Below are 12,973 nucleotides of genomic sequence, written 5' to 3' on the forward strand. Positions count from 1 at the left end.
CCCCTAATCGCAAAATATAGTCAGAACGTATATGCAGAAGACTATTTTTTTCTTTTTTAAAATTTTCTAAGTGCCAGCGGATGCTGGCACACGAACTGTCCGAGCTACGACGGTTCTCCGGTCGGACAGCGAGGGTGAAAAAGCGGTCCTAAAATCACCGAGGGCTGCCGCACAAGTTGTCCGAGTGGCGACGGTTCCCCGGTCGGCCACGAATGTCGAAAATTCGGCCTCTCCACCACGGAGGTCGGTGAGAATTTCAGAATATTTTCTAAGTGCCAACGGCTCTTGCGCCGTAAAGTGTCCGCTTTGCCTGGTTCCCTCGGTCGGCCACAAATAGCGAAAAATCAGCCTCTCCTTCTGGAGCTCGCCTAAGTGCCAACGGCTCTTGCGCCGTAATGTGTCCGCTTTGTCTGGTTCCCTCGGTCGGCCACAAACGGCGAAAAATCAGCCTCTCCTTCTGGAGCTCGTGCCAACTTTGGCGAATATTTTCTAAGTGCCAACGGCTCTTGCGCCGTAAAGTGTCCGCTTTGCCTGGTTCCCTCGGTCGGCCACAAATAGCGAAAAATCAGCCTCTCCTTCTGGAGCTCGCCTAAGTGCCAACGGCTCTTGCGCCGTAATGTGTCCGCTTTGTCTGGTTCCCTCGGTCGGCCACAAACGGCGAAAAATCAGCCTCTCATGCTGGAGCTCGTGCCAACTTTGGCGAATATTTTCTAAGTGCCAACGGCTCTTGCGCCGTAATGTGTCCGCTTTGCCTGGTTCCCTCGGTCGGCCACAAATAGCGAAAAAATCAGCCTCTCCTTCTGGAGCTCGCCTAAGTGCCAACGGCTCTTGCGCCGTAATGTGTCCGCTTTGCCTGGTTCCCTCGGTCGGCCACAAACGGCGAAAAATCAGCCTCTCATTCTGGAGCTCGTGCCAACTTTGGCGAATATTTTCTAAGTGCCAACGGCTCTTGCGCCGTAATGTGTCCGCTTTGCCTGGTTCCCTCGGTCGGCCACAAATAGCGAAAAAATCAGCCTCTCCTTCTGGAGCTCGCCTAAGTGCCAACGGCTCTTGCGCCGTAATGTGTCCGCTTTGTCTGGTTCCCTCGGTCGGCCACAAACGGCGAAAAATCAGCCTCTCATTCTGGAGCTCGTGCCAACTTTGGCGAATATTTTCTAAGTGCCAACGGCTCTTGCGCCGTAATGTGTCCGCTTTGCCTGGTTCCCTCGGTCGGCCACAAATAGCGAAAAAATCAGCCTCTCCTTCTGGAGCTCGCCTAAGTGCCAACGGCTCTTGCGCCGTAATGTGTCCGCTTTGCCTGGTTCCCTCGGTCGGCCACAAACGGCGAAAAATCAGCCTCTCATTCTGGAGCTCGTGCCAACTTTGGCGAATATTTTCTAAGTGCCAACGGCTCTTGCGCCGTAATGTGTCCGCTTTGCCTGGTTCCCTCGGTCGGCCACGAACGGCGAAAAATCAGCCTCTCCTTCTGGAGCTCGCCTAAGTGCCAACGGCTCTTGCGCCGTAATGTGTCCGCTTTGCCTGGTTCCCTCGGTCGGCCACAAACGGCGAAAAATCAGCCTCTCCTTCTGGAGCTCGTGCCAACTTTGGCGAATATTTTCTAAGTGCCAACGGCTCTTGCGCCGTAAAGTGTCCGCTTTGCCTGGTTCCCTCGGTCGGCCACAAATAGCGAAAAACCAGCCTCTCCTTCTGGAGCTCGCCTAAGTGCCAACGGCTCTTGCGCCGTAATGTGTCCGCTTTGTCTGGTTCCCTCGGTCGGCCACAAACGGCGAAAAATCAGCCTCTCATTCTGGAGCTCGTGCCAACTTTGGCGAATATTTTCTAAGTGCCAACGGCTCTTGCGCCGTAATGTGTCCGCTTTGCCTGGTTCCCTCGGTCGGCCACAAATAGCGAAAAAATCAGCCTCTCCTTCTGGAGCTCGCCTAAGTGCCAACGGCTCTTGCGCCGTAATGTGTCCGCTTTGCCTGGTTCCCTCGGTCGGCCACAAACGGCGAAAAATCAGCCTCTCATTCTGGAGCTCGTGCCAACTTTGGCGAATATTTTCTAAGTGCCAACGGCTCTTGCGCCGTAATGTGTCCGCTTTGCCTGGTTCCCTCGGTCGGCCACAAATAGCGAAAAAATCAGCCTCTCCTTCTGGAGCTCGCCTAAGTGCCAACGGCTCTTGCGCCGTAATGTGTCCGCTTTGTCTGGTTCCCTCGGTCGGCCACAAACGGCGAAAAATCAGCCTCTCCTTCTGGAGCTCGTGCCAACTTTGGCGAATATTTTCTAAGTGCCAACGGCTCTTGCGCCGTAATGTGTCCGCTTTGCCTGGTTCCCTCGGTCGGCCACAAATAGCGAAAAAATCAGCCTCTCCTTCTGGAGCTCGCCTAAGTGCCAACGGCTCTTGCGCCGTAATGTGTCCGCTTTGCCTGGTTCCCTCGGTCGGCCACAAACGGCGAAAAATCAGCCTCTCCTTCTGGAGCTCGTGCCAACTTTGGCGAATATTTTCTAAGTGCCAACGGCTCTTGCGCCGTAATGTGTCCGCTTTGCCTGGTTCCCTCGGTCGGCCACGAACGGCGAAAAATCAGCCTCTCCTTCTGGAGCTCGCCTAAGTGCCAACGGCTCTTGCGCCGTAATGTGTCCGCTTTGCCTGGTTCCCTCGGTCGGCCACAAATAGCGAAAAATCAGCCTCTCCTTCTGGAGCTCGTGCCAACTTTGGCGAATATTTTCTAAGTGCCAACGGCTCTTGCGCCGTAATGTGTCCGCTTTGCCTGGTTCCCTCGGTCGGCCACAAATAGCGAAAAACCAGCCTCTCCTTCTGGAGCTCGCCTAAGTGCCAACGGCTCTTGCGCCGTAATGTGTCCGCTTTGCCTGGTTCCCTCGGTCGGCCACAAACGGCGAAAAATCAGCCTCTCCTTCTGGAGCTCGCCTAAGTGCCAACGGCTCTTGCGCCGTAATGTGTCCGCTTTGCCTGGTTCCCTCGGTCGGCCACAAATAGCGAAAAACCAGCCTCTCCTTCTGGAGCTCGCCTAAGTGCCAACGGCTCTTGCGCCGTAATGTGTCCGCTTTGCCTGGTTCCCTCGGTCGGCCACAAACGGCGAAAAATCAGCCTCTCCTTCTGGAGCTCGCCTAAGTGCCAACGGCTCTTGCGCCGTAATGTGTCCGCTTTGCCTGGTTCCCTCGGTCGGCCACAAATAGCGAAAAACCAGCCTCTCCTTCTGGAGCTCGCGCCAACTTTGTCAAAAAATTTCTAAGTGCCAACGGCTCTTGCGCCGTAAAGTGTCCGCTTTGCCTGGTTCCCTCGGTCGGCCACAAATAGCGAAAAATCAGCCTCTCCTTCTGGAGCTCGCCTAAGTGCCAACGGCTCTTGCGCCGTAATGTGTCCGCTTTGCCTGGTTCCCTCGGTCGGCCACAAATAGCGAAAAACCAGCCTCTCCTTCTGGAGCTCGCCTAAGTGCCAACGGCTCTTGCGCCGTAAAGTGTCCGCTTTGCCTGGTTCCCTCGGTCGGCCACAAATAGCGAAAAAATCAGCCTCTCCTTCTGGAGCTCGCCTAAGTGCCAACGGCTCTTGCGCCGTAATGTGTCCGCTTTGCCTGGTTCCCTCGGTCGGCCACAAACGGCGAAAAATCAGCCTCTCCTTCTGGAGCTCGTGCCAACTTTGGCGAATATTTTCTAAGTGCCAACGGCTCTTGCGCCGTAATGTGTCCGCTTTGCCTGGTTCCCTCGGTCGGCCACAAATAGCGAAAAAATCAGCCTCTCCTTCTGGAGCTCGCCTAAGTGCCAACGGCTCTTGCGCCGTAATGTGTCCGCTTTGCCTGGTTCCCTCGGTCGGCCACAAATAGCGAAAAATCAGCCTCTCCTTCTGGAGCTCGTGCCAACTTTGGCGAATATTTTCTAAGTGCCAACGGCTCTTGCGCCGTAATGTGTCCGCTTTGCCTGGTTCCCTCGGTCGGCCACAAATAGCGAAAAACCAGCCTCTCCTTCTGGAGCTCGCCTAAGTGCCAACGGCTCTTGCGCCGTAATGTGTCCGCTTTGCCTGGTTCCCTCGGTCGGCCACAAACGGCGAAAAATCAGCCTCTCCTTCTGGAGCTCGCCTAAGTGCCAACGGCTCTTGCGCCGTAATGTGTCCGCTTTGCCTGGTTCCCTCGGTCGGCCACAAATAGCGAAAAACCAGCCTCTCCTTCTGGAGCTCGCCTAAGTGCCAACGGCTCTTGCGCCGTAATGTGTCCGCTTTGCCTGGTTCCCTCGGTCGGCCACAAACGGCGAAAAATCAGCCTCTCCTTCTGGAGCTCGCCTAAGTGCCAACGGCTCTTGCGCCGTAATGTGTCCGCTTTGCCTGGTTCCCTCGGTCGGCCACAAATAGCGAAAAACCAGCCTCTCCTTCTGGAGCTCGCGCCAACTTTGTCAAAAAATTTCTAAGTGCCAACGGCTCTTGCGCCGTAAAGTGTCCGCTTTGCCTGGTTCCCTCGGTCGGCCACAAATAGCGAAAAATCAGCCTCTCCTTCTGGAGCTCGCCTAAGTGCCAACGGCTCTTGCGCCGTAATGTGTCCGCTTTGCCTGGTTCCCTCGGTCGGCCACAAATAGCGAAAAACCAGCCTCTCCTTCTGGAGCTCGCCTAAGTGCCAACGGCTCTTGCGCCGTAAAGTGTCCGCTTTGCCTGGTTCCCTCGGTCGGCCACAAATAGCGAAAAATCAGCCTCTCCTTCTGGAGCTCGCCTAAGTGCCAACGGCTCTTGCGCCGTAATGTGTCCGCTTTGTCTGGTTCCCTCGGTCGGCCACAAACGGCGAAAAATCAGCCTCTCATGCTGGAGCTCGTGCCAACTTTGGCGAATATTTTCTAAGTGCCAACGGCTCTTGCGCCGTAATGTGTCCGCTTTGCCTGGTTCCCTCGGTCGGCCACAAATAGCGAAAAAATCAGCCTCTCCTTCTGGAGCTCGCCTAAGTGCCAACGGCTCTTGCGCCGTAATGTGTCCGCTTTGCCTGGTTCCCTCGGTCGGCCACAAACGGCGAAAAATCAGCCTCTCATTCTGGAGCTCGTGCCAACTTTGGCGAATATTTTCTAAGTGCCAACGGCTCTTGCGCCGTAATGTGTCCGCTTTGCCTGGTTCCCTCGGTCGGCCACAAATAGCGAAAAAATCAGCCTCTCCTTCTGGAGCTCGCCTAAGTGCCAACGGCTCTTGCGCCGTAATGTGTCCGCTTTGTCTGGTTCCCTCGGTCGGCCACAAACGGCGAAAAATCAGCCTCTCATTCTGGAGCTCGTGCCAACTTTGGCGAATATTTTCTAAGTGCCAACGGCTCTTGCGCCGTAATGTGTCCGCTTTGCCTGGTTCCCTCGGTCGGCCACAAATAGCGAAAAAATCAGCCTCTCCTTCTGGAGCTCGCCTAAGTGCCAACGGCTCTTGCGCCGTAATGTGTCCGCTTTGCCTGGTTCCCTCGGTCGGCCACAAATAGCGAAAAATCAGCCTCTCCTTCTGGAGCTCGCCTAAGTGCCAACGGCTCTTGCGCCGTAATGTGTCCGCTTTGCCTGGTTCCCTCGGTCGGCCACAAATAGCGAAAAACCAGCCTCTCCTTCTGGAGCTCGCGCCAACTTTGTCAAAAAATTTCTAAGTGCCAACGGCTCTTGCGCCGTAAAGTGTCCGCTTTGCCTGGTTCCCTCGGTCGGCCACAAATAGCGAAAAATCAGCCTCTCCTTCTGGAGCTCGTGCCAACTTTGGCGAATATTTTCTAAGTGCCAACGGCTCTTGCGCCGTAATGTGTCCGCTTTGCCTGGTTCCCTCGGTCGGCCACAAATAGCGAAAAATCAGCCTCTCCTTCTGGAGCTCGCCTAAGTGCCAACGGCTCTTGCGCCGTAAAGTGTCCGCTTTGTCTGGTTCCCTCGGTCGGCCACAAACGGCGAAAAATCAGCCTCTCCTTCTGGAGCTCGTGCCAACTTTGGCGAATATTTTCTAAGTGCCAACGGCTCTTGCGCCGTAAAGTGTCCGCTTTGTCTGGTTCCCTCGGTCGGCCACAAATAGCGAAAAATCAGCCTCTCCTTCTGGAGCTCGCGCAAGTGCCAACGGCTCTTGCGCCGTAAAGTGTCCGCTTTGTCTGGTTCCCTCGGTCGGCCACAAACGGCGAAAAATCAGCCTCTCCTTCTGGAGCTCGTGCCAACTTTGGCGAATATTTTCTAAGTGCCAACGGCTCTTGCGCCGTAAAGTGTCCGCTTTGTCTGGTTCCCTCGGTCGGCCACAAATAGCGAAAAATCAGCCTCTCCTTCTGGAGCTCGCGCAAGTGCCAACGGCTCTTGCGCCGTAAAGTGTCCGCTTTGTCTGGTTCCCTCGGTCGGCCACAAATAGCGAAAAATCAGCCTCTCCTTCTGGAGCTCGTGCCAACTTTGGCGAATATTTTCTAAGTGCCAACGGCTCTTGCGCCGTAATGTGTCCGCTTTGCCTGGTTCCCTCGGTCGGCCACAAATAGCGAAAAACCAGCCTCTCCTTCTGGAGCTCGCCTAAGTGCCAACGGCTCTTGCGCCGTAATGTGTCCGCTTTGCCTGGTTCCCTCGGTCGGCCACAAACGGCGAAAAATCAGCCTCTCCTTCTGGAGCTCGCCTAAGTGCCAACGGCTCTTGCGCCGTAATGTGTCCGCTTTGCCTGGTTCCCTCGGTCGGCCACAAATAGCGAAAAACCAGCCTCTCCTTCTGGAGCTCGCCTAAGTGCCAACGGCTCTTGCGCCGTAATGTGTCCGCTTTGCCTGGTTCCCTCGGTCGGCCACAAACGGCGAAAAATCAGCCTCTCCTTCTGGAGCTCGCCTAAGTGCCAACGGCTCTTGCGCCGTAATGTGTCCGCTTTGCCTGGTTCCCTCGGTCGGCCACAAATAGCGAAAAACCAGCCTCTCCTTCTGGAGCTCGCGCCAACTTTGTCAAAAAATTTCTAAGTGCCAACGGCTCTTGCGCCGTAAAGTGTCCGCTTTGCCTGGTTCCCTCGGTCGGCCACAAATAGCGAAAAATCAGCCTCTCCTTCTGGAGCTCGCCTAAGTGCCAACGGCTCTTGCGCCGTAATGTGTCCGCTTTGCCTGGTTCCCTCGGTCGGCCACAAATAGCGAAAAACCAGCCTCTCCTTCTGGAGCTCGCCTAAGTGCCAACGGCTCTTGCGCCGTAAAGTGTCCGCTTTGCCTGGTTCCCTCGGTCGGCCACAAATAGCGAAAAAATCAGCCTCTCCTTCTGGAGCTCGCCTAAGTGCCAACGGCTCTTGCGCCGTAATGTGTCCGCTTTGCCTGGTTCCCTCGGTCGGCCACAAACGGCGAAAAATCAGCCTCTCCTTCTGGAGCTCGTGCCAACTTTGGCGAATATTTTCTAAGTGCCAACGGCTCTTGCGCCGTAATGTGTCCGCTTTGCCTGGTTCCCTCGGTCGGCCACAAATAGCGAAAAAATCAGCCTCTCCTTCTGGAGCTCGCCTAAGTGCCAACGGCTCTTGCGCCGTAATGTGTCCGCTTTGCCTGGTTCCCTCGGTCGGCCACAAATAGCGAAAAATCAGCCTCTCCTTCTGGAGCTCGTGCCAACTTTGGCGAATATTTTCTAAGTGCCAACGGCTCTTGCGCCGTAATGTGTCCGCTTTGCCTGGTTCCCTCGGTCGGCCACAAATAGCGAAAAACCAGCCTCTCCTTCTGGAGCTCGCCTAAGTGCCAACGGCTCTTGCGCCGTAATGTGTCCGCTTTGCCTGGTTCCCTCGGTCGGCCACAAACGGCGAAAAATCAGCCTCTCCTTCTGGAGCTCGCCTAAGTGCCAACGGCTCTTGCGCCGTAATGTGTCCGCTTTGCCTGGTTCCCTCGGTCGGCCACAAATAGCGAAAAACCAGCCTCTCCTTCTGGAGCTCGCCTAAGTGCCAACGGCTCTTGCGCCGTAATGTGTCCGCTTTGCCTGGTTCCCTCGGTCGGCCACAAACGGCGAAAAATCAGCCTCTCCTTCTGGAGCTCGCCTAAGTGCCAACGGCTCTTGCGCCGTAATGTGTCCGCTTTGCCTGGTTCCCTCGGTCGGCCACAAATAGCGAAAAACCAGCCTCTCCTTCTGGAGCTCGCGCCAACTTTGTCAAAAAATTTCTAAGTGCCAACGGCTCTTGCGCCGTAAAGTGTCCGCTTTGCCTGGTTCCCTCGGTCGGCCACAAATAGCGAAAAATCAGCCTCTCCTTCTGGAGCTCGCCTAAGTGCCAACGGCTCTTGCGCCGTAATGTGTCCGCTTTGCCTGGTTCCCTCGGTCGGCCACAAATAGCGAAAAACCAGCCTCTCCTTCTGGAGCTCGCCTAAGTGCCAACGGCTCTTGCGCCGTAAAGTGTCCGCTTTGCCTGGTTCCCTCGGTCGGCCACAAATAGCGAAAAATCAGCCTCTCCTTCTGGAGCTCGCCTAAGTGCCAACGGCTCTTGCGCCGTAATGTGTCCGCTTTGTCTGGTTCCCTCGGTCGGCCACAAACGGCGAAAAATCAGCCTCTCATGCTGGAGCTCGTGCCAACTTTGGCGAATATTTTCTAAGTGCCAACGGCTCTTGCGCCGTAATGTGTCCGCTTTGCCTGGTTCCCTCGGTCGGCCACAAATAGCGAAAAAATCAGCCTCTCCTTCTGGAGCTCGCCTAAGTGCCAACGGCTCTTGCGCCGTAATGTGTCCGCTTTGCCTGGTTCCCTCGGTCGGCCACAAACGGCGAAAAATCAGCCTCTCATTCTGGAGCTCGTGCCAACTTTGGCGAATATTTTCTAAGTGCCAACGGCTCTTGCGCCGTAATGTGTCCGCTTTGCCTGGTTCCCTCGGTCGGCCACAAATAGCGAAAAAATCAGCCTCTCCTTCTGGAGCTCGCCTAAGTGCCAACGGCTCTTGCGCCGTAATGTGTCCGCTTTGTCTGGTTCCCTCGGTCGGCCACAAACGGCGAAAAATCAGCCTCTCATTCTGGAGCTCGTGCCAACTTTGGCGAATATTTTCTAAGTGCCAACGGCTCTTGCGCCGTAATGTGTCCGCTTTGCCTGGTTCCCTCGGTCGGCCACAAATAGCGAAAAAATCAGCCTCTCCTTCTGGAGCTCGCCTAAGTGCCAACGGCTCTTGCGCCGTAATGTGTCCGCTTTGCCTGGTTCCCTCGGTCGGCCACAAATAGCGAAAAATCAGCCTCTCCTTCTGGAGCTCGCCTAAGTGCCAACGGCTCTTGCGCCGTAATGTGTCCGCTTTGCCTGGTTCCCTCGGTCGGCCACAAATAGCGAAAAACCAGCCTCTCCTTCTGGAGCTCGCGCCAACTTTGTCAAAAAATTTCTAAGTGCCAACGGCTCTTGCGCCGTAAAGTGTCCGCTTTGCCTGGTTCCCTCGGTCGGCCACAAATAGCGAAAAATCAGCCTCTCCTTCTGGAGCTCGTGCCAACTTTGGCGAATATTTTCTAAGTGCCAACGGCTCTTGCGCCGTAATGTGTCCGCTTTGCCTGGTTCCCTCGGTCGGCCACAAATAGCGAAAAATCAGCCTCTCCTTCTGGAGCTCGCCTAAGTGCCAACGGCTCTTGCGCCGTAAAGTGTCCGCTTTGTCTGGTTCCCTCGGTCGGCCACAAACGGCGAAAAATCAGCCTCTCCTTCTGGAGCTCGTGCCAACTTTGGCGAATATTTTCTAAGTGCCAACGGCTCTTGCGCCGTAAAGTGTCCGCTTTGTCTGGTTCCCTCGGTCGGCCACAAATAGCGAAAAATCAGCCTCTCCTTCTGGAGCTCGCGCAAGTGCCAACGGCTCTTGCGCCGTAAAGTGTCCGCTTTGTCTGGTTCCCTCGGTCGGCCACAAACGGCGAAAAATCAGCCTCTCCTTCTGGAGCTCGTGCCAACTTTGGCGAATATTTTCTAAGTGCCAACGGCTCTTGCGCCGTAAAGTGTCCGCTTTGTCTGGTTCCCTCGGTCGGCCACAAATAGCGAAAAATCAGCCTCTCCTTCTGGAGCTCGCGCAAGTGCCAACGGCTCTTGCGCCGTAAAGTGTCCGCTTTGTCTGGTTCCCTCGGTCGGCCACAAATAGCGAAAAATCAGCCTCTCCTTCTGGAGCTCGTGCCAACTTTGGCGAATATTTTCTAAGTGCCAACGGCTCTTGCGCCGTAATGTGTCCGCTTTGTCTGGTTCCCTCGGTCGGCCACAAATAGCGAAAAATCAGCCTCTCCTTCTGGAGCTCGCGCAAGTGCCAACGGCTCTTGCGCCGTAAAGTGTCCGCTTTGTCTGGTTCCCTCGGTCGGCCACAAATAGCGAAAAATCAGCCTCTCCTTCTGGAGCTCGTGCCAACTTTGGCGAATATTTTCTAAGTGCCAACGGCTCTTGCGCCGTAATGTGTCCGCTTTGTCTGGTTCCCTCGGTCGGCCACAAATAGCGAAAAATCAGCCTCTCCTTCTGGAGCTCGTGCCAACTTTGGCGAATATTTTCTAAGTGCCAACGGCTCTTGCGCCGTAAAGTGTCCGCTTTGCCTGGTTCCCTCGGTCGGCCACAAATAGCGAAAAATCAGCCTCTCCTTCTGGAGCTCGCGCCAACTTTGTCAAAAAATTTCTAAGTGCCAACGGCTCTTGCGCCGTAAAGTGTCCGCTTTGCCTGGTTCCCTCGGTCGGCCACAAATAGCGAAAAATCAGCCTCTCCTTCTGGAGCTCGCGCCAACTTTGTCGAAAAATTTCTAAGTGCCAACGGCTCTTGCGCCGTAAAGTGTCCGCTTTGTCTGGTTCCCTCGGTCGGCCGCAAATAGCGAAAAATCAGCCTCTCGCCCGTCAGGTACCAGGCGTTGGGGTACCAGGGGTAAGTGCAGTACCAGCTTTGGTCTGTTGGTGCGCCAGAGTACGATGAGTTGGTCCCCCTAGTCACTGTACTCATTACCTTTACCCCCAAATCGCAAAATATAGTCAGAACGAGTGTGGGGAACACAAGTTTTGGCCCCGAGAACCAGGCGGCTGGTGTCTCTAGCGATGTGTTCCCCCCCAAAAAGTGTTCACATGCTCGGACAGCGAACCTAGGAGCTACCGCAAAGCACTCTGGAAGTGCAAGAGCGAAAAATTTTCTAAGTACAAAAACTCTCGAAAATTTTCAAAGTGTCACAGTGCTCGAAAATTTTCAAAGTGCTACATGCTTTCCATCCAAGGAAGGAATAGTGGAGGACCGGCCGCCTCCTTAAACACAAGCCGGCGGAACGACGGGGAGGACCGGCCGCCTCCTTAAACACAGGCCGGTGGAACGTTTGGCAGAATTCTTCTCGTGGAGGACCGGCCGCCTCCTTAAACACAAGCCGGCGGAACGACGGGGAGGACCGGCCGCCTCCTTAAACACAGGCCGGTGGAACGTTTGGCAGAATTCTTCTCGTGGAGGACCGGCCGCCTCCTTAAACACAGGCCGGTGGGAACGGTTGGCAGAATTGCGTGACGGCCGCCTGCTCCCGGCGTCCGCACGTGAACGAACACCCCCTCCCGGGGACGGCCGTCTGCTCCCGACCGCCGTCCTTCACCCCCTCACCTTCCGGACCCCCGTCTGCTCCCGGCGGGCCTCCGAGTACCCCCACCTTCTCCCGAACTGACCGACAGGCAATGAGACCCGCCTTGGTAGGGCCCCCACCGGCCCCGGCTCGCGCCGGCGTTGGGTGGACGGTTCCTCCCCACTTGCGGGTCGCTCTCCACGGAGGACCGGTCGCCTCACTAAACATAGGCCGGGCGAAAATCTGCGAATGTTATACATCCAAGGAGGGAGGACCGGCCGCCTCCTTAAACCACCGGCCGGGCGAAAATATGCGAATGTTATACATCCAAGGAGGGAGGACCGGTCGCCTCACTAAACATAGGCCGGGCGAAAATCTGCGAATGTTATACATCCAAGGAGGGAGGACCGGCCGCCTCCTTAAACCACCGGCCGGGCGAAAATCTGCGAATGTTATACATCCAAGAAAGGAAGGAAGGAGGGAACCGGCCGCCTCCTTAAACACAGGCCGGGCGAAAATCTGCGAATCTTATCCATCCAAGGACGGAGGACCGGCCGCCTCCTTAAACACAGGCCGGTAGGAACGGTTGGCAGAATCGCGTGACGGCCGCCTGCTCCCGGCGTCCGCACGTGAACGAACACCCCCTCCCGGGGACGGCCGTCTGCTCCCGGCCGCCGTCCTTCACCCCCCTCAGCTTCCGGACCCCCGTCTGCTCCCGGCGGGCCTCCGAGTACCCTCCCCTTCTCCCGAACTGACCGACTGGCACTCATGACCCGCCTTGGTAGGGCCCCCACCGGCCCCGGCTCGCGCCGGCGTTGGGTGGACGGTTCCTCCCCACTTGCGGGTCGCACTCTAGCGCCTCGGCCGCCGCGAGAGCGTGCGCTACGCGCCGCCCCCGCAGGCCTTGGCGCGACCGAACGGCAGCGAGACCGAGACGCCCCGAATCACCCACCTAGAGGAAATCAACGGAGGCCGAGCGCGCGATCCGATTGCGGCACGCCGCGTGGGTGTCCGCCGGCCGCGCCGGTCTACCGCGAATGCTGTTTCTCAAACCCTTGCCTAACCAGACGGCACCGCGGGATGTGTTGTCGCAACTCTGCTCGACTATCCGAATAGCCTTTCCCGACTACCGCGTTGCGGGAGGCGTCTTTCGTGCCGCCGGTGGCGTATGACCTTCCGCGAGAGGCGTGCGGGCTCGGGGGGGCCGCAACGACCGAGTCTGACTCGGACGGGGCGCAGCTTCCCTCCCGGTCACAGCAATAAGCGCCGAACGCAGCGTTGGTCACCAGCCACCCCGGCGGGTTCGTCGGGAGCGCCGGTACCCTTCCGTAGCTAGTTGCCAGCTGGCCACAGCGGGCCGCACCGACCGAGTCTGACTCGGACGGGGCGCAGCTTCCCGTCTGGGTGACAGCGGCGCTGAGGACGGCGGGGCGGCCGGAACCCCTTCGACCCCCCGGCTCCCACCAGTGTCGATCAAACTCCGCATCCTGGCCGTAGCGCGAGACCGGCGGGCCGCAACGACCGAGTCTGACTCGGACGGGGCGCAGCTTCCCGCTTGGGCCTCGGCGCGCGCGCCTCGCGCGG

Source organism: Syngnathus typhle, unplaced genomic scaffold (genome assembly GCF_033458585.1).
Source record: "Syngnathus typhle isolate RoL2023-S1 ecotype Sweden unplaced genomic scaffold, RoL_Styp_1.0 HiC_scaffold_94, whole genome shotgun sequence".
Taxonomy (NCBI): domain Eukaryota; kingdom Metazoa; phylum Chordata; class Actinopteri; order Syngnathiformes; family Syngnathidae; genus Syngnathus; species Syngnathus typhle.